At 44.3% G+C, this 27,999-nt stretch overlaps 1 protein-coding gene across 2 annotated transcripts in view; it reads left to right on the top strand.

Moving 5' to 3' along the window:
- The window catches only part of DGKA (diacylglycerol kinase alpha), a 281,663-nt gene that overhangs the window by 20,701 nt on the left and 232,963 nt on the right, over nucleotides 1-27,999 (top strand). The gene's annotated exons all lie outside the window — the stretch shown is intronic.

The following is a 27,999-nucleotide window of genomic DNA, read 5'->3' as shown; positions in this document are numbered from 1 at the left end:
ATTATGCAGACAAAAAATTTTGAGTGCCCAAAATAGACTGAATATGTCCTAACAAAGGCAAAACTCCTGGCTATCTTGTTTTTTATTTTAGGCTTTGTTCATAAATTTTTGTTTCAGTGTATATAGAAACATGACAGCGGCAGATAAAGGCCAAATGGCCCATCCAGTCTGTCCATCCATAGCATCCACTATCTCCTCCTCTCCCTGTGGTAAGAGCCCTAAATCCTGTGGCAGCTTTATTTTGATACCACATGTGTGGCCTCCTGACTGCGACGCACACAATTTCAAACTAGTTCCCGCTGCCCTCCCCTTTCATTTCATTTTTCCCCATCCTGTTTAGCCGATTTCCCACTAAGTTGGGAATTTGCTGTGTGAATGTTTCTGGAGTATTTTTAGATGCCTCCAACACTGCATCTGATTTTCCTCAGCATCACATCTGCTCCAAAAGATGTCATATTTTCAGCTGTCTGTGTCACACAACATCTGGATCAGACATGGCCTAGTGTTTTCTCTGCCCTGCCCTGTAGGAGTATACCAGAGTGCTGAAGGTGGAGAAGCAGTCTTCTTACCCTTTGTGGGATTTGAAATGCTGATCTAAGGGTACCTTTCTCGCTTGTTTCTGCTTGATTTGCAGTACTTAATCAGCCTAGCCAGTCTGGAAGTCTACTCTATTTGGGAGTAACAGGCAAGCCTATATTTCAGTGTGTTTGAGGGGGACAGAACTATCAGTCCTTTTGGGATTTTGGTTTCTATCTTAGGTGGTATTTGCCTGCTTACATTGGAGGGGGAGAAAGGATGAGTAAATCATATTGGCAGTGAGAGGAGGGAGCTAATTTAGCAATAGCACCTGCAATATTTGGAAGAGGTGTGTGGCAGCCCAAGGGAACTACTTGAAGGAGATTAGTATAACATTGTTGTATCTGAATACGAGTATTTTTTATGAATAAAGGTCTAATACTTTTTGAACAGCTCTCGTATCTTTTTTCATAGTGAAGATGAGGAATAGAATATAAGAGTTGCCATTTTGGGACAGACCGAACATCCATCAAGCCCAGTATCCAATAGGGTCCAGTCTAGGTCACAAGTACCTGGCAAAATCCCAAAGAATAAAACAGATTTTATGCTGCTTATCCTAGGAATAAGCAGTGGATTTCCTCAAGTCCATCTTAATAATGGCTTATGGACTTTTCTTTTAGGAAATGATCTAAACCTCTTTTAAACCTTGCTAAGCTAATTGCTTTCACCAAATTCTCTACCAGTGAATTCCAGAGTTTAATTACAAGTTGAGTGAATAAATATTTTATCCAGTTTATTTTAAATCTTCTACTCAGTAGCTTCATTGCATGCTCCCTAGTCCTAGTATTTATGGAAAGAGTAAACAAGCAATTCACATCTACCCATTCCACTACACTTGGTGTTTTATGGCGAATGTTACACCAATCTTCAAGAAAGGTCAAAGCGGAGATCCAGGAAACTACAGACTGGTGAGTTTGACCTCGGTTCTTGGTAAAGATGGTAGAGGCGCTGATAAAGGATCGCATCATTGATCACCTTGACGGACTCAATCTGATGAAGACCAGCCAGCACGGCTTCAGCAAAAGAAGATCTTGCTTGACGAACTTGCTGCACTTCTTCAAGGGAGTAAACAGGTAAATGGACAAGGGTGATACAGTCGACATTGTATACCTGGATTTTCAGAAGGCGTTCGACAAGGTCCCACATGAACGACTACTTCGAAAAATTGCAAGCCATGGAATCGAGGGTGAAATACTCATGTGGATTAAAAACTGGTTGACGGATAGGAAACAGAGAGTGGGGGTAAATGGACAATACTCAGACTGGAAAAGCGTCATGAGTGGAGTGCTGCAGGGTTCGGTGCTTGTACCCGTGCTCTTCAACATATTTATAAACGACCTGGAAATTGGTACGACGAATGAGGTGATTAAATTTGCAGACGATATGAAGTTATTCAGAGTAGTGAAGATGCAGGAGGATTGCGAAGACCTGCAACGTGACATAAACACGCTCGAGAAATGGGCTGCGACATGGCAAATGAGGTTTAACTTGGATAAGTGTAAGGCAATGCGTGTCGGTAACAAATATCTTATACACGAATACAGGATGTCCAGTATAGTACTTGGAGAGATCCCCTAGGAAAGAGACTTGGGAGTACTGGTTGACAAGTCAATGAAGCCGTCTGTGCAATGTGTAGCGGCGGCGAAAAAGGCGAACAGAATGCTAGGAATGATTAAGAAGGGGATCACAAACAGATCGGAGAAGGTTATCATGCCACTGTACCGGGCCATGGTACGTCCCCACCTGGAATACTGCGTCCAGCACTGGTCACCGTATATGAAAAAGGACACAGTACTACTCGAAATGGTCCAGAGAAAAGCGACTAAAATGGTTAAGGGGCTGGAGGAGTTGCCATACAGTGAGAGATTAGAGAAACTGGGCCTCTTCTTCCTTGAAAAGAGGAGACTGAGAGGGGACCAGTGTTCCCGCTAAGCTGCGCTGGCGTGCGCTGGCGCACAAAATATGACATCGCTGCGCACAAGTTTCTCGTCACAGCGCACGGCGTACGGCAGATGGCAGGGCGGCTAGAGGAGAATCGGGCGAGTTGGCTCATAACTTGCTGGCTTTTAGCGCACAGCGAAAAAAGTTTGCTCACAACACCCGCCCGCTTAGAGGGAGCACTGGAGGGGACATGATCAAAACATTCATGATAATGAAGGGAATAGACTTAGTAGATAAAGACAGGTTGTTCACCCTCTCCAAGGTAGAGAGAACGAGAGGGCACTCTCTAAAGTTAAAAGGGGATAGATTCCGTACAAATGAAAGGAAGTTATTCTTCACCCAGAGAGTGGTAGAAAACTGTAACACTCTTCCGAAGGCTGTTATAGGGGAAAACACCCTCCAGGGATTCAAAACAAAGTTAGACAAGGTCCTACTGAACCAGAACATACGCAGGTAAAGCTAGTCTCAGTTAGGGCTCTGGTCTTTGACCTAAGGGCCACCGTGGGAGCAGACTGCTGGGCACGATGGTCCACTGGTCTGACCCAGCAGCAGTAATTCTTATGTTCTTACTCTCTGTTTTCTCTTTTATCCTGTTCTTAATCCATGTTAAGATTACCTCCTAACCCATGACTTTCTAATTTTTTTTAAAGTCTTTCATGAGGTATTTTGTCAAATGCTTTTTAAAAATCCAAATAACACAATATTGACTGGCTCATCTTTATCCACATGATCATTCACCCTTTCATAGTAGATTGGTGAGGCAAGATTTCCCTTCACTAAATCCATGTTGGCTTTCTCTCATTAATCCTTGCTTACGTATACTATGTAATTTTGTTCTTTGTAATAGTCTTTATCATTTTGCCCGGCACTGATGTCAGACTTGCCAGTCTATAATTTCTTGAATCGCCTCTGTAACCCTTTTAAAAAACTGTATTACGTTGGCCACCTTCTAGTACCAAGAAAAATTACTAACAATAGCTATGCAAGTTTATCTTTCAATTCAATCAGTACTCAGATATATACCATCTGGTCCAGGCAATTTGCTACTATTCAGTTTGTCAGGTTGCCCCATTACGTCTTTCAGTGTTACAGAGATACGAGTCAGAGAAACTGAAACAGCATTGAATGCAATTTTTGGCACTGGTATCTCTCCCACATCTTCCTTGGTGAAAACTGAAGTACAGAATTAATTTAATCTCTCTGTGTTCCCTGACAGCCCTTTATCCATTGGTCATCTAGCATAAGAATTGCCATACTGGGACAGACCAAAGGTCCATCAAGCCCAGTGTCCTGTTTCCAACAGTGACTAACCCAGGTCCCAAGTACCTAGCTAGATCCCAAGCAGTAAAACAGATTTGTATGCTGCTTATCCTAGGAATGGATTTCCCCAAGCCATGTCAATCATGGACAATAGACATTTCTTTTAGGAATTGATCCAAACCTTTTTTAAACCCTGCTAAGCTAGCTGATTTCACCACGTTCTCTGGCAATGAATTCCAGAGTTTAATTACATGTTGTGTGAAGAAATATTTTCTCCAGTTTGTTTTAAATCTACTACTTAATAGCTTCATTGTCCTAGTATTTTTTTGAAAGACTGAACAAGCAATTCACATCTACCCTTTCTACTCCACTCAGTATTTTTTAGACCTCTATCATATCCAGGGCTGGTTTTGGGGCCCAGGGCAGAAATTAAGGAAGGGGCCTCTGATCCCCTCTCTTCTTCTCTCCCTACCTCCCATTACTCCCACACATCCCCCTCCCCCTCCTGATATCCCCACCTCCTATTATTACCACATGTAAAACAATTTTAAATGACTTTTTCACACACAAAACCCGGACAGACCTTTACCAAATACAGAGCAAGAGATCACAAATTGAAATTGAACTGGGAACCTCAAGAAATTAAACTCATCAAGTATTACAACACTGGACTTCTTTCTGTACCAAACACACAAGGATCCCAGACCCAGGTCTACCAAAAATTAGCTACTTCCCTTGCTATGGGAAGTGGCTAATTTTTGGTGCACCTAGGCCTATGATGGTGGAGATCCCAAAACCCTGCCAATTGAAAAACACCTCCTCTAGTCTGGTAGCCAGAAATCTCCAAGCTCTGCAGCTAGCAGCAGTGTCTCTGAGCTGCCACCAGCTACAGAGCTTGAAGAGTTCTGGCCACTGGACTAAAGGAAGCGGTCTTCTTCAGCTGGCAGGGCTTTGGGAAACCCACCAACTTAAGTATTTATATTTTCATTTGGGTAGCAGTCATGGGGCATGGTAGGAAGAAAATTTAGTGCCCACCCATATTGGACTCAGGGCCACTGCCCACCCTCATTTCCCCATCAGTTGTCTGGCAATCCACTGGACACAATACAAAGATCTGTGATGCACACATCCCGAAGCTAACATACTCCACCAGTGGCATAACTAGCATATATAACACCCAGGGATGATCATTTTATAACATTCCCTCCTCTATATGAAAAACATGATTTTTAGTAATAATCTACAAGTCGTACAAGAGTATTCCTAGGAAAAGGCAGCATCTTACACACTGCAGCGAGCCCTAGAACATCAATGAAAAACAAACAAGCCAGATTAGTACAGATTGATCCTGCAGTCAATGCTAACAAAAAAAAGTATTTCATACACATAGAAACACCCTTGCCCAATACAACACCACAGAAACAGTGATGCATGTACAAAATATAAAGACAGATGTATACTTGAGAAAAGAGAAATAACAAATCACTTGACAAATTAACAAATAAAAATAAAACAAACAATGGAAAATAAGATAATACCATTTTATTGGACTAATACATTTTTTTCAATTAGCTTTCAGAGGTCAAAACCTCTTTTCTCAGCTCAGTAAAGTATACTGCTGTTACAATATCCTGTCCTGACCTGAACAAGGGAGATTTGGTCTCTGAAAGTTAGTGAAAAATTGCATTAAAATTAGTCCAATAAAAGGATCACCTTATTTCCATTTTCTTTTTATAAATGTTTATCAGCACAGCTACGAGATATAATTTTTTTCTACCTTATGTCATTTGGTTTCTGCTTTCCTCATCTTCTCATAATTCCTTCCATTCACTGTTTGCCCTCTCTCTGTCTGTTCCGTATGGCATCTGCTCTCTTTTTATGCCCCTTCCATAAACTGCCTGTCTCCCCTCCCCCCCATGGTCTGGCATCTCTGTCCCCTCCTCCCACTGGTCTGGCATCCATTTTCATCCCTCCACACCTCCTATGGTTTTGCGTCTCTATCTTTTTTCTCCCATTCCCCCCCCCGGTGGTTTTTAGCATCTCTCTCTTCTCATTTCCTCCCCCCAAATCTGGTATCTCTGTTTCCTTCCCCCTTCCCCCAATCTGATATCTGTCTCTCCTCTCTCTTCCCTGGTCTTCCTTCTCAATTTATTTTCTGCCTCCATCTAGATTAAATTCTTTCTTACTATCCAATCCTGTTTCCCTATTTTCACTGTGTCTACCTACAGCTTGTCACTCCTTTCCTTCACCCCCTCCAGTATCTCACTAATTCTGTCTTCTTCCCCCATCCAGCATGTGCCCTTTTTCTTTATATTCTCTTTATCCTCTCCTTACATCCAGTATGTGTCCTCCTTTCTCCATGTTCGTTCAACATCTGCTCCCCTCCCCACCGACATCTAATGTCTGCTCTCTTTTCTCTCTCCCTTTTTCACTTCTATCATCTGCCCCCTCTCTCTCCTTTCCACCTGAATTCCATTGCGTATCCTACCATCTCCCTCCACCCCAATTCCATTGAGTAATCTGCCCCTTCACCTTCCCACCGCTGCTGCTGCTTTCCCACACACTTCTAATGGCACATAATAAAGCTCAAGCACCATACAACTTCTTCCCCTTGTTGGCCCATCTCACCCCCCCCCTTTTCCCTTCACCTTTGCAGTCACCTTTCCAAATCAGTTTTCTTTTTTAGCGGGTTCTTGGCACGGCAGCTGTTTTCATAAGTTGCAGGCGGCTGCCCGATCCGAAGCTTCCCCTCTGATGCAACTTCCTGTTTCCGTCTGGGCAGATCATGTCAGAGGAAAAGCTTCAGGCCGGGCAGCCACCTGCAACTTATGAAAACGGCTGCTGTGCCAGGGCCTCAAAAAAAAAAAAAGAAAACTGATTTGGAAAGGTAACCGCTGCTACGTGAGGCACATAGGCTTCCTGTTTCGCATCGAAGTACTTACAAAATTCTCCTTTTGGTATTTAAGATTAAACTCGCCCACGCTCCATCTTTTCTTAATAAATATCTAATTCCTTATGCTTCTCCCAGGGCTCTGAGATCCGCCGATCTTAACCTTCTGACTGTTCCATCTCTTAAAGATCTTTTCTACACTCAAAATTTTATCTTTTCTGTCACATCCCCTTCCCTCTGGAACGCAATCCCATCTCATCTTCGATCGGAAAACTTACTCGATAAATTTAAAAGCAAACTAAAAACTTTTTTATTTCAAGATGCATACCAAAATTCTGGATAAGATCCTTTTTTCATTCAATTTTAATTGATCAAAACAACCGCTTTTATGAAGCGAACACCTTCCCCTCTCCTTTTTGTTCTCTCCCTTCTCCTTCCTACCTTCCTTTTATTTTTATTTTGACTTCGATGTAATTTTAAATCTTCCCCTCCCTTAGCGCCTCTCGTATCTACACTGTTCTCCTCTTTGTCTATGACTGGTTTTTATGTTTCCCCATTTTAATTTTTTTATTTATTTATTAAATTTTTTTTTTTTTTTTTGCAATTTTTTAACCTCTAACTTTAGGAATTGTAAACCATCCAGATACCTGTTTGATGGTCGGTATATCAAATTGTAAATAAACTTGGGGGAAGATGGGCCAACAAGGAGAACAGATGCTCAGAACGCGGGACTCCCTGGAGCTGTGGGGCCCAGGGCAGCTGCCCTGTTTGCCCTTCCCCAACGCCGTCCCTGATCATATCACTGTCTCTTCTCTAAGCTGAAGAGCTCTAGTCATTTTAGCTTTTCCTCATAGGGGAGTCATTCCATTCCTTTTATTATTTTCATCGCCCTTTTCTAATTCTGCTACCATATATCTTTTTTTAGAAATGGTGACCAAAATTGCATACAGTATTTGAGGTGCAGCTATGATACTAGGGCATTATAACATTTTCATCTTTATTTTCCATTCCTTTCCTGATAATTCCTGACATTCTATTTGCTTTCTTAGCTTCCGCCACAGATTGAACTGAGGGTTTCAATGTATCCTCAACAATGACACCTAAATACTTTTCCTGGGTAGTGATTCCTAACACAGAACTCAGCATCACATAGCTATAGTTCAGGTTCCTCTTTCCCATATCCATCACTTTGCACTTGCTCATCTGCCATTTTGATGCCCAGTCTTCCAGTCTCACAAGGTCCTCTTGCAATTTTGAACAACTTTGTGTCATCAGCAAATTTAATTATCTCACCAGTTATTCCCATCTCTAGATCATTGATAAATATATTAAAAATGCAGTGGTCCCAACATAAACCCCTGGGGAACCCCACTATTTACCTTTTTCCATTGAGAATATTGACCATTTAAACCCACTCTCTGTTTTCTGTCTTTCAACCAGTTCTTAATCCATAATAGGACGTTACCTCATATTACATAACTTTCTAATTTCCTCAGAAGTCTTTCATGAGGTACTTTTTGTAAATCCAAATACAAAATATCAACTAGCTCACCTTTATCCACATGTTCATTCTTCCCTTCAAAGAAATGTAGTAGATTGGGGAGCAAGATTTCTCTTGAATAAATCCATGTTGACTTTCTCTCATTAATCTATGTTTATGGTATATGTTCTGTCATTTTGTTCGTTACAATAGTCTCTATCATTTTGCCCGGCACCAACTTCAGACTCACCAGTCTATAATTTCCTGGATCATCTCTGGAACCCTCTAATAAAAATCTGCATCAAGATAACCACCCTCCAGTCTTCTGGAACTATGCTGGATTTTAAAGAAAAATTAGAAATTACCAACAGTAGCTCTACAAGTTAATTTTTCTATTCTATCAACACTCTAGAACAGGGGTCTGCAACCTTTAAAACATAAAGAGCCACTTGGACCCGTTTTCGAAAAGAAAAAAAAACTTGGAGCCGCAAAACCATTATAAAACAAATCTAACACTGCATATATTGTTTCTTATCTTAATGCTATATACAGGATCACTAAATTGAAAATAAAATCATTTTTCCTACCTTTGCTATTTGGTGATTTCATGAGTCTCTGGTTGCACTTTCTTCTTCTGACTGTGCATCCAATCTTTCTTCCTTTCTTTCAGCCTCCTGTATGTTTCCTCTCTTCCAGACCTCATTCTCTCCCCCAACTTTTTCTTTCTGTCTCCCTGTTCCCCCTTCTTTCTGTCTCCGTGCCGTCCCCCAAGCCACTCGGTTTGCTGCCACCGCAATCGGGGAACAGCCCCCAAGCCACCGCCGTCCCAAGCTTTCCCTGCAGAAGTGTTGCGCTGACCAGCATTATGCTCCCTGACGTCAATTCTGACGTAGGAGAGGAAGTTCCGGGCCAACAAGGCATTTCTCCTCATTCCATCCAGCCTGAGCCCCATCTCTCCTTGATCCAGCATTTCCCTTCTGTGTCTGTCAGAATTACCATTCCACCTATTTTCCAGCATCACCCTTCTTTGTGTCCATCTCACCTATATCCCTATCTCACCACTTTTTCAGAATCTTCATTTGTCTCTGTCCTTATCTTTACGCCATGTTCACCATTTGCCCTTTCAATGTCTTTATCTCCCCCCACACACTTTTTCAGCATTACTTCTATGTCTCTATTTCACCTCCTCTTCATGTCCCCTCTGTATCTCTATCCTTATTCAGTAGGTCCTGCTTACCCTTTCTCTTCTTTGTGTCACTATCTCCATTTTCAGCTTTCCCCCCCTTTTCCTTTGTTACTGCACCCTGTAGCTAGAATCTTTCCACCCTCCCTCCACTCCGGCCCAGCCCAGTATGAAATATTTCCTTTTGTTTCCCTCCCCTCTCTCTTCTCCTCCCTCACCCACGAGTCCTGCATCTGGCCCTCTCCCTTCTACCTGCACCTGGCAAAACCCCCCTGCTCCGCGGCTCTCTTCAGCAACTCGTCAGCAGCAGTGATCAAGACAAGCTGCCGACATCGAGGCCTTCCCTCTACGAGTCCCGCCTTTGTGGAAAAAGGAAGTTGAAACAAGCGGGACTCGCAGAGGGTAGGCCCCGACGTCAGAAGCTTGTGTCGATCGCTGCTGCTGAGTTGCCGAAGAGAGCCGCGGAGCAGGGGATGTGGCCGGAAGCAGGTAGAAGGGAGAGGGAGATAGGAAGGCTGTAGATCTCCGGAGCATGACACCGACCCCGGCCAGGATGATTTCTTTTTCAGGCGTGCACCTTACAAGTCCAGCGTCGCGGCGGGAAATAGCCATGCTGAGCAGTGAGCTCAGCACTACACAGATGAAAGCCTTGCTTGCTGATTGGTCCGGCGGCACGGCGGGGCGGGGCCGCCGGACCAATCAGCAAGCAAGGCTTTCATCTGTGTATGTGCTGAGCTCACTGCTCAGCATGGCTATTTCCCGCCGCGACGCCGGACTTGTAAGCTGCATGCCTGCGTGACACACTACCGGAGCCGCAGCAAAGGTGGAAAAGAGCCGCATGCGGCTCTGGAGCCGCAGGTTGCCGACCCCCGCTCTAGGATGTATACAATCAGGTCCAGGTGATATGCTATTGTTCAGTTTGTTAAACTGACCCATAACATTGGTGTTGCAAAGATTTGTTTGAGTTTTTCTGATTCTTTCTGAATACCATTTCTTGCACTGGTAGCTCCCACACATCTTCCTCAGTGATTGTTTTCCTGGCTTCTTGCTTTAAATATGCCTACTATGTGTGTTTGCCTGCAATGCAATCTTCCTTATCAGTGCCTTACATTTAATTTGACATTGCTTATGCTGTTTCCTATTAATTTTAGTCAGATCCTTCCACTTTCTGAAGGATTCTCTTAGCTCTAATAGCTTCCTTCACTTCACTAGTTAAGCACACCAGCTGCCTTTTAGTCTTCCTTCTTCCTTTTTTAATACATGGAATATATCTGTTCTGGCTTTCCAGGATAGTATTTTTGAATAACATCCATGCCTATTGTAAATTTTTAACTTTTGCAGCTGCTCTTCTAAGTTTATTTTTTTACCATTCTCTTCTTGTTATTGTAGTCTCCTTTTTTAAAGTTAAATGTTGTTGTATTGGATTTCATGTGTGTACTTACTCAGAGATTATATCAAATCTGATCATGTTATGATCATTATCATGTGGCTCCGTCACCATTACCTCATGCACCAATCCATGCGCTCCACTAATAAGCAAATAAGGTACTCAGGTAGGTCTTGCAGTTCCAATGACTAATCTTTGAATCTGCCTTCTCTCTCTTCTGTCAAAGCTGAATGGAACTGAGATTTTTTTCTCCAGTGAATGTACCCTGCCTTTCATAAAACAGACTTAAGAAATCAGAAAGAATCGAGGCTTAGAATGAAATAGTTGTACCCATGTGACAGTTAGAATCATTCTTAGCAGCTGGACTATAGTCAGAGCCCAAAGTGTCTCTTCTAGTGCACAGTCTGCTTTAGCAAGTGGGAATTCTTGTGTCTACATTAGTCTTGAGGCCTTGACAGTCACTTGAAACTATCTCTTTAAATGTGCCATCTAACCCCCTCTGTAGAAAAGGTCGAGTCTTTCTCACTAACCATACTTGCCACACATAACAGACACGACAAATTACAGGGTCAAGACCAGCAGCAGAAGCGAAGGAGCTGAAACTGCAACTTCTAGTTCGGGAACAGGTGGGCAGGGCAACATTTGTAACCCATTCCTCGCACTGCAAACTTATGCAGAGTCAAGAGGGAGAGAAAATTAGAGCAAGAGCTCGTCTTATCCCAGTGACAAAAAGAGCTTTGTATCCAAACTACAGAATGCAGCCTGTTAAAACAGACATTTCAAATAAGCGAAAGAAAGGAAAACAATTTATTCAGTGGAAAGAGGATAGAATTCTCTAATGCCTGAACTGGACTCATCCTGCTCTGATGACCTGGAGTCTTCAGCAGTGGCACGGGCTCATGGTAATGCCTAAAATAGTAAAGCAAGAGAGTAATGGTTGTGTGGCGGGTGTGTGCAGCATAAACATACATCTTGGAAAAATAAATGTATATAATTTTGACGGGTTCAAAGCTAGCATGTAACCACTTATCTTTGGGATCTTAGAAGCATAGCTAGTTGTCCCAATGCTGTTATAGTGACTGGTTTCTTTTGGCTTGGCAGGGGGTGCAGTTTAGGGCTAGCTTGAAGTCATATTTTTTAAAACAGGCTTTCCATCTGTAACTATTACTGTATAATATAGAGAATTCTTTGCTGTTAGAAGTCTGACTGAATGCGAATCTAAGGATGAAAGTGTTCTTAGAGTGCCTGGACAGGTCTTTTCTTTTTCTATTTATGTTGTTTAAGTTTCAAGTTTACGGATATACCGCTCTAATTTATAACATTTTATTGAAGGAATCAAATAGATATACAATAAAATAATACAAGGAGATATTCATTACAATTAGAGTCACAATTATAATATTTCCATACATACTTCTACCATTCCTCCAAAATATGGGCCTCTTTTACGAAGCCGTTTAGCGTGGGCCACTGCGGTAACGGCCACAAAGCCCTTAGAGATTTAGAGCTCCTTTTACGAAGCCACATTAATGGTTTAATTTGCCGGCCGCACAAGCCACTACCGCCTCCTCTTGAGGAGGTGGTAGTTTTTCGGCTAGCGCGGGGGTTAGCGTGTGCTAAAAAGGTGCGTGCGATAAAGCCTCTAACGCGGCTTCATAAAAGGAAGGGCTTCGGTAACATAGTAACATAGTAACATAGTAGATGACGGCAGATAAAGACCCGAATGGTCCATCCAGTCTGCCCAACCTGATTCAATTTAAATTTTTTTTTTTTTCTTCTTAGCTATTTCTGGGCGAGAATCCAAAGCTTTTCCCGGTACTGTGCTTGGGTTCCAACTGCCGAAATCTCTGTTAAGACTTACTCCAGCCCATCTACACCCTCCCAGCCATTGAAGCCCTCCCCTGCCCATCCTCCTCCAAACGGCCATGCACAGACACAGACCGTACAAGTCTGCCCAGTAACTGGCCTAGTTCAATCTTTAATATTATTTTCTGATTCTAAATCTTCTGTGTTCATCCCACGCTTCTTTGAACTCAGTCACAGTTTTACTCTCCACCACCTCTCTCGGGAGCGCATTCCAGGCATCCACCACCCTCTCCGTAAAGTAGAATTTCCTAACATTGCCCCTGAATCTACCACCCCTCAACCTCAAATTATGTCCTCTGGTTTTACCATTTTCCTTTCTCTGGAAAAGATTTTGTTCTACGTTAATACCCTTTAAGTATTTGAACGTCTGAATCATATCTCCCCTGTCTCTCCTTTCCTCTAGGGTATACATATTCAGGGCTTCCAGTCTCTCCTCATACGTCTTCTGGCGCAAGCCTCCTATCATTTTCGTCGCCCTCCTCTGGACCGCCTCAAGTCTTCTTACGTCTTTCGCCAGATACGGTCTCCAAAACTGAACACAATACTCCAAGTGGGGCCTCACCAATGACCTGTACAGGGGCATCAACACCTTCTTCCTTCTACTGACTACGCCTCTCTTTATACAGCCCAGAATCCTTCTGGCAGCAGCCACTGCCTTGTCACACTGTTTTTTCGCCTTTAGATCTTCGTACACTATCACCCCAAGGTCCCTCTCCCCGTCCGTGCATATCAGCTTCTCTCCTCCCAGCATATACGGTTCCTTCCTATTATTAATCCCCAAATGCATTACTCTGCATTTCTTTGCATTGAATTTTAGTTGCCAGGCATTAGACCATTCCTCTAACTTTTGCAGATCCTTTTTCATACTTTCCACTCCCTCTACGGTGTCTACTCTGTTACAAATCTTGGTATCATCTGCAAAAAGGCACACTTTTCCTTCTAACTCTTCAGCAATGTCACTTACATACATATTGAACAGGATTGGCCCCAGCACCGAACCCTGAGGAACTCCACTAGTCACCTTTCCTTCCTTCGAGCGACTTCCATTAACCACCACCCTCTGGCGTCTGTCCGACAGCCAGTTTCTGACCCAGTTCACCACTTTGGGTCCTAACTTCAGCCCTTCAAGTTTGTTCAACAGCCTCCTATGAGGAACTGTATCAAAAGCTTTGCTGAAATCCAAGTAAATTACATCTAGCATATGTCCTCGATCCAGCTCTCTGGTCACCCAATCAAAAAATTCAATCAGGTTCGTTTGGCACGATTTACCTTTTGTAAAGCCATGTTGCCTCGGATCCTGTAACCCATTAGATTCAAGAAAATATACTATCCTTTCTTTCAGCAACACTTCCATTATTTTTCCAACAACTGAAGTGAGGCTCACCGGCCTGTAGTTTCCTGCTTCATCCTTGTGACCACTTTTATGAATAGGGACCACATCCGCTCTCCTCCAATCCCCAGGAATCACTCCCGTCTCCAGAGATTTGTTGAACAAGTCTTTAATAGGACTCGCCAGAACCTCTCTGAGTTCCCTTAGTATCCTGGGATGGATCCCGTCTGGTCCCATCGCTTTGTCCACCTTCAGTTTTTCAAGTTGCTCATAAACACCCTCCTCCGTGAACGGCGCAGAATCTACTCCATTTTCTCGTGTAACTTTGCCGGACAATCTCGGTCCTTCTCCAGGATTTTCTTCTGTGAACACAGAACAGAAGTATTTGTTTAGCACATTTGCTTTCTCCTCATCACTCTCCACATATTTGTTCCCAGCATCTTTTAGCCTAGCAATTCCATTTTTTATCTTCCTCCTTTCACTAATATATCTGAAAAAATTTTTATCTCCCTTTTTTACATTTTTAGCCATTTGTTCTTCCGCCTGTGCCTTCGCCAAACGTATTTCTCTCTTGGCTTCTTTCAATTTCACCCTGTAGTCCTTTCTGCTCTCCTCTTCTTGGGTTTTTTTATATTTCATGAACGCCAACTCTTTCGCCTTTATTTTCTCAGCCACTAGGTTGGAGAACCATATCGGCTTCCTTTTTCTCTTGTTTTTATTGATTTTCTTCACATAAAGGTCCGTAGCCATTTTTATCGCTCCTTTCAGCTTAGACCACTGTCTTTCCACTTCTCTTATGTCCTCCCATCCTAACAGCTCTTTCTTCAGGTACTTTCCCATTGCATTAAAGTCCGTACGTTTGAAATCTAGGACTTTAAGTATCGTGCGGGCCGCTCTCCACTTTAGCCGTTATATCAAACCAAACCGTTTGATGATCGCTACTACCCAGGTGAGCACCCACTCGAACATTAGAGATACTCTCTCCATTTGTGAGAACCAGATCCAATATCGCTTTTTCCCTTGTGGGTTCCGTCACCATTTGTCTGAGCAGAGCCTCTTGAAAGGCATCCACAATCTCCCTACTTCTTTCCGATTCCGCAGACGGAACATTCCAGTCCGCATCCGGCAGGTTGAAATCTCCCAACAGCAGAACCTCCTCTTTCCTTCCAAACTTTTGGATATCCACAATCAGATCCTTATCAATTTGCTGCGATTGAGTCGGAGGTCTGTAGACTACACCCACGTAGATAGAAGTTCCATCTTCTCTTTTCAGAGCAATCCATATCGCTTCTTCCTCTCCCCAGGTCCCTTGCATTTCGGTCGCTTGGATATTGATCTTTACATAGAGAGCTACTCCTCCACCTTTATGACCATCTCTGTCCTTCCTAAAAAGATTATATCCCGGTATGTTTGCATCCCATCCATGTGATTCACTGAACCATGTCTCTGTGATAGCAACAATATCTAGATCTGCCTCTAATATCAGGGCTTGCAGATCATGAACTTTGTTGCTTAGACTGCGAGCATTTGTGGTCATCGCTTTCCAGCTATTTTTCAGCGATAATCTCCTTTTTCGTATGGATTTTTGTGTCGTTTCACTTTCCGTTGCAATACTAAGAAATGAGTTGCTGATATTGCTTATGTTGCAGCCTTTACTACTATCACATCTTTTCTTTTGCCGGGGGTGGTCTCTATAATTGTCCTTCGTACATACACCACCCCCACCTTCTAGTTTAAATGCCTAGAAAAATATTGTCTAAATTTCTCTGCAAGGTTTCTTTTTCCTGCTGTAGTAATATGTAGCCCATCAGTGCAATATAGCTTCTTGTCCTTCCATGTATTTCCCCATCCTCCTATGTACCTGAAGCCTTCTTGATGACACCAGGCTCTGAGCCATCTATTAAAGTCCTCTGTGTTTTTCATTCTTTGCTCTCCTTTTCCATATGCAGGCAATATTTCAGTAAAAGCTAAAGTCTTTACAAAAGGTTTCACGCCCTCACCAAGCTCCCGAAAAGCTTTCTGTGCTGCAAGTGTGGAGTTGTTGGCCAGGTCATTTGTTCCCAGATGGATAACAACATCAGTGTTAAAATCCTTAGTTTCTTCCTTAATTATAGTCAGTATTTGCCTGGAACTCCTGGTAGCTGAGGATCCTGGAAGACATTTCACTATTTTGGACTCCTCGCCCTGTGTTCCAAGGTTAATGCCTCTGTTTTTGGCTTTTTTATTTGTACTTAGGGTGCTCTTGTTCTCTTGAGTTTCCTTCATTAGTTCCAGTCCCACCTCCCTTCTGTTTTCCTGAGTATCGCAGTGCACTAGTGGAGCGAAGGAATTCTGTAGAGGTAATATTAGTGAAGGTGGATGTTTCTGTGTTACATGTCGCAGTCTTCCTGAGCCTACTGTGACCCATTTATTCCTGGGCTGTTTTATTCTTTGAGGTAGAGGTGGTAAGTTGGTATGATTTTGTGGAGTGATGGAAGCTGCTTTAATTGTATTCAATTCCTGTTTAAGTTTGCAGAGCTCCTCCTTAATACTAGCAAGTTGAAGACAGATGGGGCAAGCCTTAAGCCTCCAAATAGTATGTCTTGGAATTAAAGCACCACAGTGATTGCATAGAATAAAGGTCATCTTGATTGGTTGTGAAGTCCTGATTATATGGGTCTCTATATATGAATAGTGGTCCCTGGGGTTGGTGTGACTATAAGTAAGACTACTAGTAAGGCAGAAATATAGGCTCTATACCACCTAAAACACAGTATTTTAAACAAAACTGCAGGTGCTGTTGCTGCGTGGCAGCTGCTAGTGCGGCTTTGTATAAGAGGCCCTATATTTCCATATGACCTATTTCATTCCTCTCTACACCCCCCATTCCCTTCCTTTCCCTCCCACCTTCCTTTCATTACCAATTATAACATTGTATTGAATAAATTAAACAAATATACAATTCAAATATTTCCAAACATATTACAGTCATTCCCCCTATTCCCTCCCCTCCCCTGGAATGGAAGGTGACACAAATACCGCTCTAAATATCAAAGCAGTTTACATCATGCAAAAAAAAAAAAAAAAAAAAGAGAATAATTAAAAACAAGGAGAAGGACATGTAGACACAAAAATTCAGTTGGCAAGACATGGAACAGGAGGGAAATGGTAAGGGTTACAATTCTTAAAATAAAATGAGGGGGGGGGGCATGGCTGTGCAGAGAGCAGGGAGGACGCGTTTTCCCTGAGCTCTGCTGTTCTTCCCCTGCTTCGGCCTCCTTGAACAAAGTTTGGCGAACATTCTCCTCACCAAGTGCCTTCTTTAGCTCCCCGGGGGCTTATGGACAGATTTGTGCACAGAGGCACGGCGGATATGGCCTTTAAGGTAGGCAAGAGGGACCGCGAACACACGAAATCGGGGCCTAGCCATGAGGGCAAAATGGCGGATCCGGGCAATGCCGCGGCTGCTGAGGGAGCGGATATGATCACGTGCCTCACTGAGGCAGTTGTCTTAGCGCTGGGGACGCGCCTGGATAAAGTGCAGTAGTCCCTGGCTGCCTTGTCCACAACAGTGGCAGAATTTAACTCCCGGGTCGCCGAGGTGGAGCAGCGGGTTGACACCGCGGAGGACTCTCTTGCCACGTTGCAGACAGAGATTCAGCAGTTGCGTTGTAAAGTGGGACAATGCGAGGAAAAAATGGAGGATCTGGAGAATCGCTCCAGACAGAACAATCTGCGCCTGGGGGGGGTCCCTGAATCTGTGCTGTACGGAGACCTGCTCCCCACGCTGGAGACCTGGCTGGCGGCAGAGCTGATGGGCACACGGGGACTGGGACCCTTGCGTATTGAACGGGCGCACCGGCTGGGTAGAAGGCAGGAGGGAGCGACCAGACCCTGTGTGGTGATTCTTCGCATATTGAACTTTGCCATCAAGGACCTTCTCCTCCGCAATTATCGCCAGCGCAAGGATTTACAGTTTCAGAACCAGCGTAACCTGATCTTTCAGGATTATTCTGCACAGGTGGCTTTTCTGAGGAGGGGTTTCTCATCCATCTGCAAGCAACTCACTGAGAAAAAGATTCGCTTCACGCTGCAGTTCCCTGCCAAACTTCAGGTGATCCATGATGGCCAACCCCATCTTTTTGACACCAGTGCGGCTGCCAGAGCACTAGTTCTTCAGTGGTACCCTGATTTGGGGCCTGGCACCTGATGGTCTATGACACTACTTTGTGATCTCTCTGTTTGAATTGCGTGGGGAAGCCCGCGGGGAGCGGGTGGTTTCCTCATTTGGCACTGTTACTTTGCACCTGTTGTGCATGTACTCTTTATGTGGCTCCCCCTTTTGGGGGTTATGTCTGTTCAGCTTGGGTTCCTGTTTTATTGTTCTTTGTCATGGCCTCTTGTGGACTTATACACTGGCGGGGTTCTGCCTGTTCTTGCCTTTTCTTTTGGTTTCATGATATACGCTCAGCCCCTGGGCTTTTTTCTTTCCTTTCAGATTGTTTTTTTTTTACTTTTTTGCTAGGGTTTTCATTGCATTTTTACTGCTTGGTGGCTGTTTTGGAGGCTGGGGAGGGGGAGGGACTTTGGGCCCTTTGGTATACCCTCTCTGGAGTAGTGGATTGGTGTATCCAGGGGGGCATGGGAGGGGGGAGGGGGTTCTTGGTGTGGGGGTTGGGGAGGTGGGAGGGGGGATTGGTTGTGGGAGGGACAGTGGGGGTTAGTGAGGGGGGGAGTTGGGGATGGGGGGGGGTCTCTAGAGGGAGGGGAGGGGGGTCTGGATATATGTGGTGGTTTGTGGGATGTGTCGGAGTAAGTGCAGACTGTGTGACTGCTGAGGGGAGGGCTGGGATCCTTGGCAGGAGCTTTCTCCTTTTTGCTCTGTTGAGTCTTCTGATTTGTCTCTGGACTGACACTTAAGAGGGGAGTGCGTTGTGTGACGTGGAATGTGTCTAGCATTAATTCTCCGATTAAGAGAACTAAGATTTTGCAACATTTAGCTCGCCATCGGGCTGATATAGTGGGCCTCCAGGAGACTAAGCTTACTGAGATAGAGCATGGTAAATTGAAGCAGTCCTGGGTGGGTCATTATTTCTCTGCTTCTTCCCCTCGGGCCAGGGCAGGAGTGGCACTACTGATTCACAAGTCGGTTCCCTTTGTTCAATCTCGGGTCATTTCGGACCCGGAGGGTCACTATGTATTGGTTCAGGGTACTCTGTGTCAGCGCCCGGTTCTGTTGATGTCGGTGTATGCTCCCAACACGGCCCAGCGGTCATTCTATAATAAGCTCCTGGGCGTGCTCCTGCCCCTGCCCCTACTTCCTGTAACTCACAGAATTTTTCTGGGAGATTTTAACTCCATATTGGACCCAGTTTTGGACTCCTCCAGGGGTTCCTCCTGGTCCTCTGGGAGGTCTGATAATGGGCTAAATGCTTGGGTGGCTGCCTTAGATTTGGTGGATGTCTGGAGAACCCTACACCCAGGAGAGAGGGACTTTAATCACACCTCCAAAGTGCATGACTCCTCCTCCAGAATAGATTATATCTTCCTTTCGTGCTCCTCTTTCTTTACAGTTAATACAGCTGAGATAGGGGCACTGGTTATTTCTGACCATACTATGGTATGGATGAACATTAGTCTCGTAGTGGGACTCCCGGGTGGGGGTGGGCGCTGGCGTTTTCCAATAGCGCTCTACTCTGACCCTGATTTCAAGCAGTATTTGGTGACGCAGTGGCAGGATTATACTGAGTTCAATGGGGAGCATGTGGGTGATGGAGCTCTCTTCTGGGAGACTGCTAAGGTGGTGGCTGCGGGGGGGCTGTATTGGCTTACTGTGCCCGCCGGAAGAAAATGCTGGCGGCCAAAAAGAAAAAAATAAAATAAAATGAGGAGGTAATGGACAGAACAATAAGGAAAAGAAAAATACTTAAATGAATCCTATTCTCTAAATCTCAAATGCGTCCTTAAAGAGAGAAGTTTTAGGGTTTAAGGTTAGTTCTTTTCCTTAATTTGAATTATTGATTTATTTTTATTACTGTAAACTGCTCTGGTCTGACAAAGGTGGGCAAAATATTGTTTTTTTAAATAAATGTAATCCCTCTACTAGAGTGCTGCTGAACTCCTAAAACTGCTGACGTCCATCTTTTAGTACAGTGTTTTTCAACCGCTGTTACGCGGCACACTAGTGTGCCGCGAGATGTTGCCTGGTGTGCCGTACGGTGCAGACACTGATTAGGCCTCAGGCCGGGTCCCGCACGCGCTCCCATGAGACTCCCCCGGTCCCCGCTGCTGTTCAGTTTCGATCTTCTGCTCTGACGCAACCGGAAACAGGAAGTTGCAGCAGAGCGGAAGATTGAACACTGAGCAGCCGCGCGTGCGCGGCTCTTTGGGAAAGCGTGCGTGTCGCCGAAAAACAAAACCTACAAACTAAGGTGAGCTGAAGGGAGAGAGCTGGCTAAACAGTAGGATCGATTGGGCAGGCGAGTGGTGGCTGCGGGGACCGTGCGATCGCTCGTGTTCCCGGCTCAAATTGGAAGGAGGGAGTGAAAGGGAAAAGGATTCTGGGCCAAGGGGATGAAGACGGAAAGAAAAACCCACAGCAGGAAAGAAAGGGAAGGACAGGCAGGTGAGCCAGATGCTAGAAGCAGGGGGGGGGAAGAAAGAGGGAAAAAAGCTAGATGGGGTTGAAAAGAAGAGACACACTGGTATGGAAGAGGAAGATAGGGGAAATCTGGACACAGGAAGGTAACAGAAAGAGGGGAAATTATGTGCATGGGGCATAGGGACAGAGACATAAAGGGGACATGCCATGGGGATGGTATATGGACACAGGGGGGGGGGGCAATGACAGATACATAGGGGAGATATTAGAAATGGAGAAAATAGGAGCACAGAAGCGAGATGGTTTGTGGGGATGGGACAGGGACCGAGCTCGCAGGTTCCAGTGGCTTGCACAAATTACATTGTAACGTGCCATGAAAATAAGAGGGAGGAAGGTAAATAGATAAGCCACGTGAGAGGAGCTGAAGGGTAGTAGAAAGGAACAGATGGTAAAGGAGGGAGGGAAGGGTGGTGGTGGAAAGGAATAGGACAGACATTGAAGGAGGGTGGAGAGGAACAGACCCCGAAGGGAAATGTGGAGACAGAGTGGGAAGAAGACAGATGCCAGACTATGGGGGAGCGGAGGGAAGAAGATGGGTGCTAGACCAATTGGGGGGGGGGGTGAAGGGAGAGGCACAGTAACAGCAAATGGAAGACGTAGAGAGAAGACACACAGTGGATGGAAGGAATTGAATGAGAAGATGTGGAAAGCAGAAACCAGACAACAAAGGTAGAAAAAAAAATTATATTTATTTATTTATTTTTTGCTTTAGGATAAAATAGTATATTAGTTGTGTTGATAAAAATTTATAAACAAAGCCCTGCCAGCTGAACATCTCTATCTCTAGTTCAGCAGCAGGAACTTTGATTTATAAGAAAGGAATAAGCTAAATATTACAGTACTAAGGCTTATATGGATGCAGCGGGGACGGTGACGGGGCGGTGAAAGGGATGGCAGTGACGGGGCGGTGAAGGGAACGGCGGTGACGAAGAGCTACGTGTGTGTCTTTCTTCGATTCCAGCCAGAATATCAGCTTTGTGTTCAGCCAAACAGGCCCAGGTTTTGCACTGAATAAAGTATTTTATAATTTTTCACTATTCTGTTTACTTAATATTTCATAATAAAGTAATTATAAAATACTTTCTTTGTGTTTATTTGATTCCTGTTCAAGAGAATTACTTTATATATAGTCAATATAGGCACAGAGTTAAATTTAACAAGTGTGCCTTTGCCCAAAAAAGGTTGAAAAACACTGTTTTAGTACATATATATTTAGAGCTTGATTCTACAGTATAAACAGTGCCTAGGTTAGGCGCTGCTAAGTGCCCTAATCGTGGACACCTAGCGATGCCTAACTTAAATCTGTATGCAACTTGACAAGTGTGGCAATTGACCACCAAAATCGAAAATCGAAGGTCTGGAGGAACAATAACATCCATAAACAACATAAACCCCTCCAGTAATATTGAGAAAGTACACACATCCTGTAGCTCATTCTGTTTGTGCCCTTGCAAGTTTTCCATGAGCCATCTTTGAGGCTTTTTTCCGTCATTTAAGTAGCTGTAGGATTGGTTTATATTAGAGAATGACACGGGGAAAAAATTTGTCTCTGTTTTTGCCCCGTCCCCACAAACCATCTGATCCCATCCGCACAAGACTCGAATAGTTTTATACTGAACTTATTTTATTAAAGTATAAAAAGAAACAATATTCTGTACTATTTTATCCTAAAGCAAAGCAAAGAAATAGAAATTTTTTCTACCTTTGTTGTCTGGTTTCTGCTTTCCTCATCTTCTTGTTATTCTGTTCCTTCCATCCACTATCTGCCTTCTCTCTGCCTCTTCCATATAGCATCTGCTCTGTTTCTGTGCCTCTCCTTTCCATCTCTCCCTCCATTGGTCTGGTACTCATCTCCTTCAGAGTCTTCTCCCCTCTCTCTCCTACCCACTAACATGCAGCATCCCCTATCTCCTACCCATAACATGCAGTGTCTGCTCCTCCCTCTTCACTTCCTTTCAGCATGTTCCCCTCTCTCTCTCCTACCCATTTCCATGCTGCGTGTTCCCCTCTCCTCTTCCCATTTCCTTGCAGTGTCTGTTCCCTCTCTCCCCTCCCCCTCCCCCCTCTCTCCACTTCCCTTCAGCATCTTTCACGGTACAGCAGCCCCCTCCCGATTGCCACTGTCTGGGTATCTCCCTCCCTCCCTTCCCCTCATCTTCATGGTGATTTTCATTTTTTTGTCTTTCATCAAGTCGTATGCAGATGCCTGAAACTTCTTCTCTGACACAACTTTCTGTTTCCAGTTGTATCAGAGGAGAAGATTCAAACAGCCACGCGTGACTTGTTGAAAGGCTTGTGCCACTGGGAGAAAAGAAAAATAAAAATTGCCATGAAGGTGAGGGGAAGGGAGGGAGGGAGATGCCTGGACAGCGATGATCGGAAGAAAGGAAGGAGGGGGCTGCTGGACCGCGCGATTGTTGACCGCGCATGTTACCTCACTTCACTGCAGAGACAAGGCCATTCACCACTCCATGGGGCGGTGAACGGCCTTGTACCTGCAACGACCACTTTTTTTCTCTCCCTCTTTCAGTGGGTTACCTACAGCTACCGTGGGTAACAGCCACTGTGTCATTCTCTAGTTTATATAGGATTTGTTTTATACAGCTGTAGCTGTAGGAGTGGTTTATATTGTTTTTGGTTGTTAATTGACCACACCATTAAAAAACAATTTAAAAAATATATAAATTGCGGTTATGTGTGGACATTGGTGTGGCGCCCTCTGATGTCTGTGAGAAAAGTAGTTACGATTAGGGACAGAGAATAGGCATGGTTGACTTAGGCCAGGGTTTTCCTGGCCTAATTTACCAGCGCCTGACTACAACACCTAGCAACACCTAATATACCAGTGTCTACCACAAGGACGCCTAGCAATGCCCAAGCACACCTAGGCATCACAAGGTGTGATTCTATAAAGAATGCCTAGCGGTTCATTGACAACCACACAGAACGGTGCTTACAAATTAGGCATTGCTACATGCCGCTTATAACAAGGAACCGGCGTGGCTCACTGTAGCATTGAAGGAAGCGATCAGAGACAAGAGGACTTCGTTTAAGGAATGGAAAAGGACGAAAACTGGAAAAAACACAAACAACATCAAAGCAAGTGCCATTAGGTGGTAAGAGGGGCCAAAAGAGACTATGAGGAGAAAATAGTCAAGGAAGCAAAAAATTTTAAGCTGTTTTTTCAATATATTAAGAGGAAATGACTCGTGAAGGAAGCCGTGGGGCCGTTAGATGACCATGGAATAAAAGGAGTACTAAAGGAGGACAAAGCCATTGCCGACAAACTGAACACATTTTTTGCGTCTGTATTTACCGAAGAGGATATATCCAATATACCAGAAGCCGACAGGCTATACACAGGAAATGAAGGTGGGAAACTGACAGGGTTGACAGTCAGTCTGGAAGAGGTATGCAGGCAGATTTATAGGCTTAAAAACAATAAATCCCCGGGACCGGACGGCATCCACCCGAGGATAATCAAGGAACTGAAAGGGGTTATAGCTGAACTGTTTCAACTAATAGCCAATCTGTCGATCAAACCAGGAAGGATTCCGGAAGACTGGAAAGTGGCGAATGTTACGCCGATCTTCAAGAAAGGTTTGAGGGGAGATCTGGGAAACTACAGACCAGTGAGTCTGACTTTGGTACTGGGAAAGATGGTAGAGGCGCTGATAAAGGACACATCTTTGATCACCTTGACGGACACAATCTGATGAGGACCAGCCAGCACGGCTTCAGCAAAGGTAGATCTTGCTTGACAAACTTACTGCACTTCTTCAAGGGAGTAAACAGGCAGATAGACAAGGGTGACCCGGTCAACATTGTATATCTAGATTTTCAGAAGGCGTTCGACAAGGTCCCGCATGAACATCTACTTTTAAAAATTGCGAGCCATGGAATCGAAGGTGATATACTCACGTGGATTAAAAACTGATTGGCAGACAGGAAACAAAAAGTGGGGGTAAATGGACAATACTCAGACTGTAAAAGTGTCATGAGTGAAGTGCTGCAGGGTTCGGTGCTCAGGCCTGTGCTCTTCAACATATTTATAAACGACCTGGAAATTGGTACAACGGGTGAGGTGATTAAATTTGCAGACGATACAAAGTTATTCAGAGTAGTGAGGACACAAGGATTGCAAAGACCTACAACAAGACAGAAACGCACTCGAGAAACGGGCCGCGAAATGGTAAATAAGTGGATAAGTGCAAGGTGATGCATATCGGTAACAAAAATCATATGTACGAATACAGGATGTCCGGTGTTGTACTCGGAGAGAGCCCCCCAGGAAAGAGACTTGTGAGTACTGGTAGACAAGTCAATGAAGCTATCCGCGCAATGTGTGGCGGCGGCGAAAAGGGCAAACAGAATGCTAGGAATGATTAAGAAGGGGATCTCAAACAGATCAAAGAAGGTTATCATGCCGCTGTACTGGGCCATGGTGCGCCACCACCTGGAATACTGCGTCCTTCCAATTAAACAAATACCATAAATAGATTGTAACCTACCCTCTCTAACTGAATTCCATATGTATTTTTCATACAGTTCTTCACTGTCAGTTTAATTTCCATCCTATAAATTCACATAGAATTTTTCTTTTTTCAACCATCTTTATTTTCTCTTCTTTATTAATTTCCAGGTACTTTAGTTAGATTGTGAGCCTTCGGGACAGTAAGGGAATTTTTTAAGTACCTTTTTACTTCTCATTTATAATCTTAATGTATATTTTCTTCAAACCGCTTAGAACCTAACGGATGTAGCGGTATATAAGAAATAAATTACATTACATTACATTACTCTGTCTTCCACATTTCCCTTCAGTGCCTTCTCCCCACTCTCTTTTCCCCATTTCCTTTCAGCATCTGTTTCTGTCCACCACCCCCTTAAGCGTCTGTTCCTATCCTTTCCACTACCACCCTTCCCTCTCGCCACCCCCTTTCAGCATCTGTTTCTTTCCACCGCCCTTCACCCCTCGCATGGTCTGAACATCTCCTTCCCTCCCCTTCCCTTCACTGTGTGTTTTAACTTTACAGAGTAACTTGTTCAAGCCGCCGGAGCCTGTCTGAAGTCATGTGTGTCTGTGGGAGGATGTTTCTCCTCTGACGCAACTTCTGGTTGCGTCAGAGAAGAAGCATCCGCCCACAGACGCATGCGACTTCAGATGGGCTCCAGTGGCTTGAACAAGTTACTCTGTATTAGTTAAAACACGCCTGATGGTAAGGGGGAGGGAGATAGATAGATAGATGCGGCTGGTAGGTAGGATTGAGGGAGGGGGCCGTGCGCGTTTCCTCTCTTAACTGCGGGGACAAGGCCATTCACCGCTCCATGGGGCTGTGGATGGCCTTGACCCCGTACTTGCAGTGAGCACTCCCCCACCACCGTTTTGGCGGTTTGCAGAGCTCCTCCTTAATACTAGCAAGTTGAAGACAGATGAGGCAAGCCTTAAGCCTCCAAATAGTGTGTCTTGGAATTAAAGCACCACAGTGATTGCATAGAATAAAGGTCATCTTGATTGGTTGTGAAGTGACTTGATTTGAGTAGTCCTGCTTATTTGGGTGTCTATTGTGAACCTGCCGGTGCCGGGTTTTGCAACTGGCTCCCGACCAGGGCTCAGCAAAGACCGAATGTTACCGTGCCTTCAAAAGAGGTTGAAGGTCCTGCTGGTTCTTAAGAATAAATAAAGCAAAATGTCAGGAACAATAAAGTTTTTACCAAAACTGAGTCCAACTTTATTTCCTCAAATAAAGTATACTGCCACTATTTGGGCTATGAATTCAAAACAAATTTAAACAGAAAACTTGGGACTGGCAAAAAGACAGCCCACACCTTTCTTATAGGTAAGTGTCCATAGTTCTCTCAGCACTTGCTGATTAGGCCTGGCTTTGAACAGGCCTTCCCCGCCAACTTAACAAGCTGGTGGGGGAGGGGAGTAGCCGAATCCACTATACTGTTAACTTGCCACAAATTGGCCCCACAATCCCAACCCCAAGGATCTTACGTGGATTCTCCCCACTATTACCCCTACACACAATCAGCAAAAAGGCAAAAGTAAAAACAAAATGCAGAAAAGCACACCACTTTCAATGTCCCAAAAAAAAATAAAGGCTCCAACTCCAGCCGTGGGCTTAGCACTGCTCACACTTGTGCTTTCAGACAGTCCAAAAGAAAACAGGATTCCAAACAAACAAAACAGCAAGGAAATCCAACTTAGCTTTGATCCATATGGATCTCCTCTGGTTCCATGGAGGTATCCATCAGCTCCATGACATCCTGGCTGGCTGGCGGGTTTGCCTCAGGGACAGTGGGTTCCTCAAGCATTTCAATATCCTGACTCAGTGAGGATTCAGGAGCCCAGTCCCTCGAGCCTCCTTCCTGGGCTGACCCAGGGTAGACTGAATTGTTTCTTCTCAAAGCAGCTTCTAAAGCCCTGAGCTGGACACGCCCTAACCTATGAGGGGGAAGGGCAACCTGCTGTTTCTGCTGAGTTCTCTGTTTAGTCTTAATTAGGCTCAACAGCTGCGAATTCTCTGAGCTAGGAGCCTGCCTCCTAGGCTGTTCCTTTTTACAAGGCACCTTCTGCTGCTCCTGGCTGTTGTCCCAATATTCCTCCCCTCCCCAGGGTTCTGGATCATGCTGGTTCAATTTGAACTCAGAACCTCCTTGTTTGTCTGAGTAGTCCCTGTTACACTGATCAGCCCTCTTAAGGGTAAGGCCTGGGTTTTGAGGAGGTTTACCTGGCACAAGCCTAGCTTTAGGGCTAGGGTTGTGACACTATATATGAATAGTGGTCCCTGGGGTGGGTGGGTCTCTAAGACTTACCCTTATTCCTATGAAGAGGAAGAGGAAATAAGATTTAACAAAGGAAAGAGAAGGGTTTATTTTTTTGTTTTTTTTTAAGTAAGAAACAGGGAGGAGGAGAAGAGAAATTAAGCAGATATAATGCTGAAAAACAGTGAAAAGTGCAGAATATTAAGTTCTGAGTAACTTAGCTTTTAGAAGTTCACAGTGCAGACTTGTTCACAGCACAATCCTCAAACACTTTAAAATCAAAAGTGATTGAGGCTTATGCAGTTAAGGCAGAGCTTACAGGAATGGGACAGCGACAAAACTTGCGGGGACGGGACGGGGAAATTGAGTTCCTGTGGGGATGGGGAAAAAATTGTCCCCATGTCATTCTCTAAGAAGCAGCATAGATATCTATGTGTCTTTGTATAGTAGTTCACAGAACCAGCCCTAGTAAGTGCATGATTGCTGTTACACTTTTTAAAAAAATTCACACTTGATATACTGTACCAATGGAAAGTCTTCTAGGCAGTTTACAATATACAAAATGTTAAGACATGAAATACAATAATTTAATAGAGATAATAGGGTTAAAAAGGGGCAGGAGAGGGAGGGGAGCTATGATTGCAAATTCTTTAGGCAATACTATACCGATTGGTC

Source organism: Geotrypetes seraphini, chromosome 3 (assembly GCF_902459505.1).
Source record: "Geotrypetes seraphini chromosome 3, aGeoSer1.1, whole genome shotgun sequence".
Lineage (NCBI taxonomy): Eukaryota > Metazoa > Chordata > Amphibia > Gymnophiona > Dermophiidae > Geotrypetes > Geotrypetes seraphini.
Note: the sequence above shows the minus strand (reverse complement) of the source record. Positions and strands in the feature narration are given on the sequence as shown.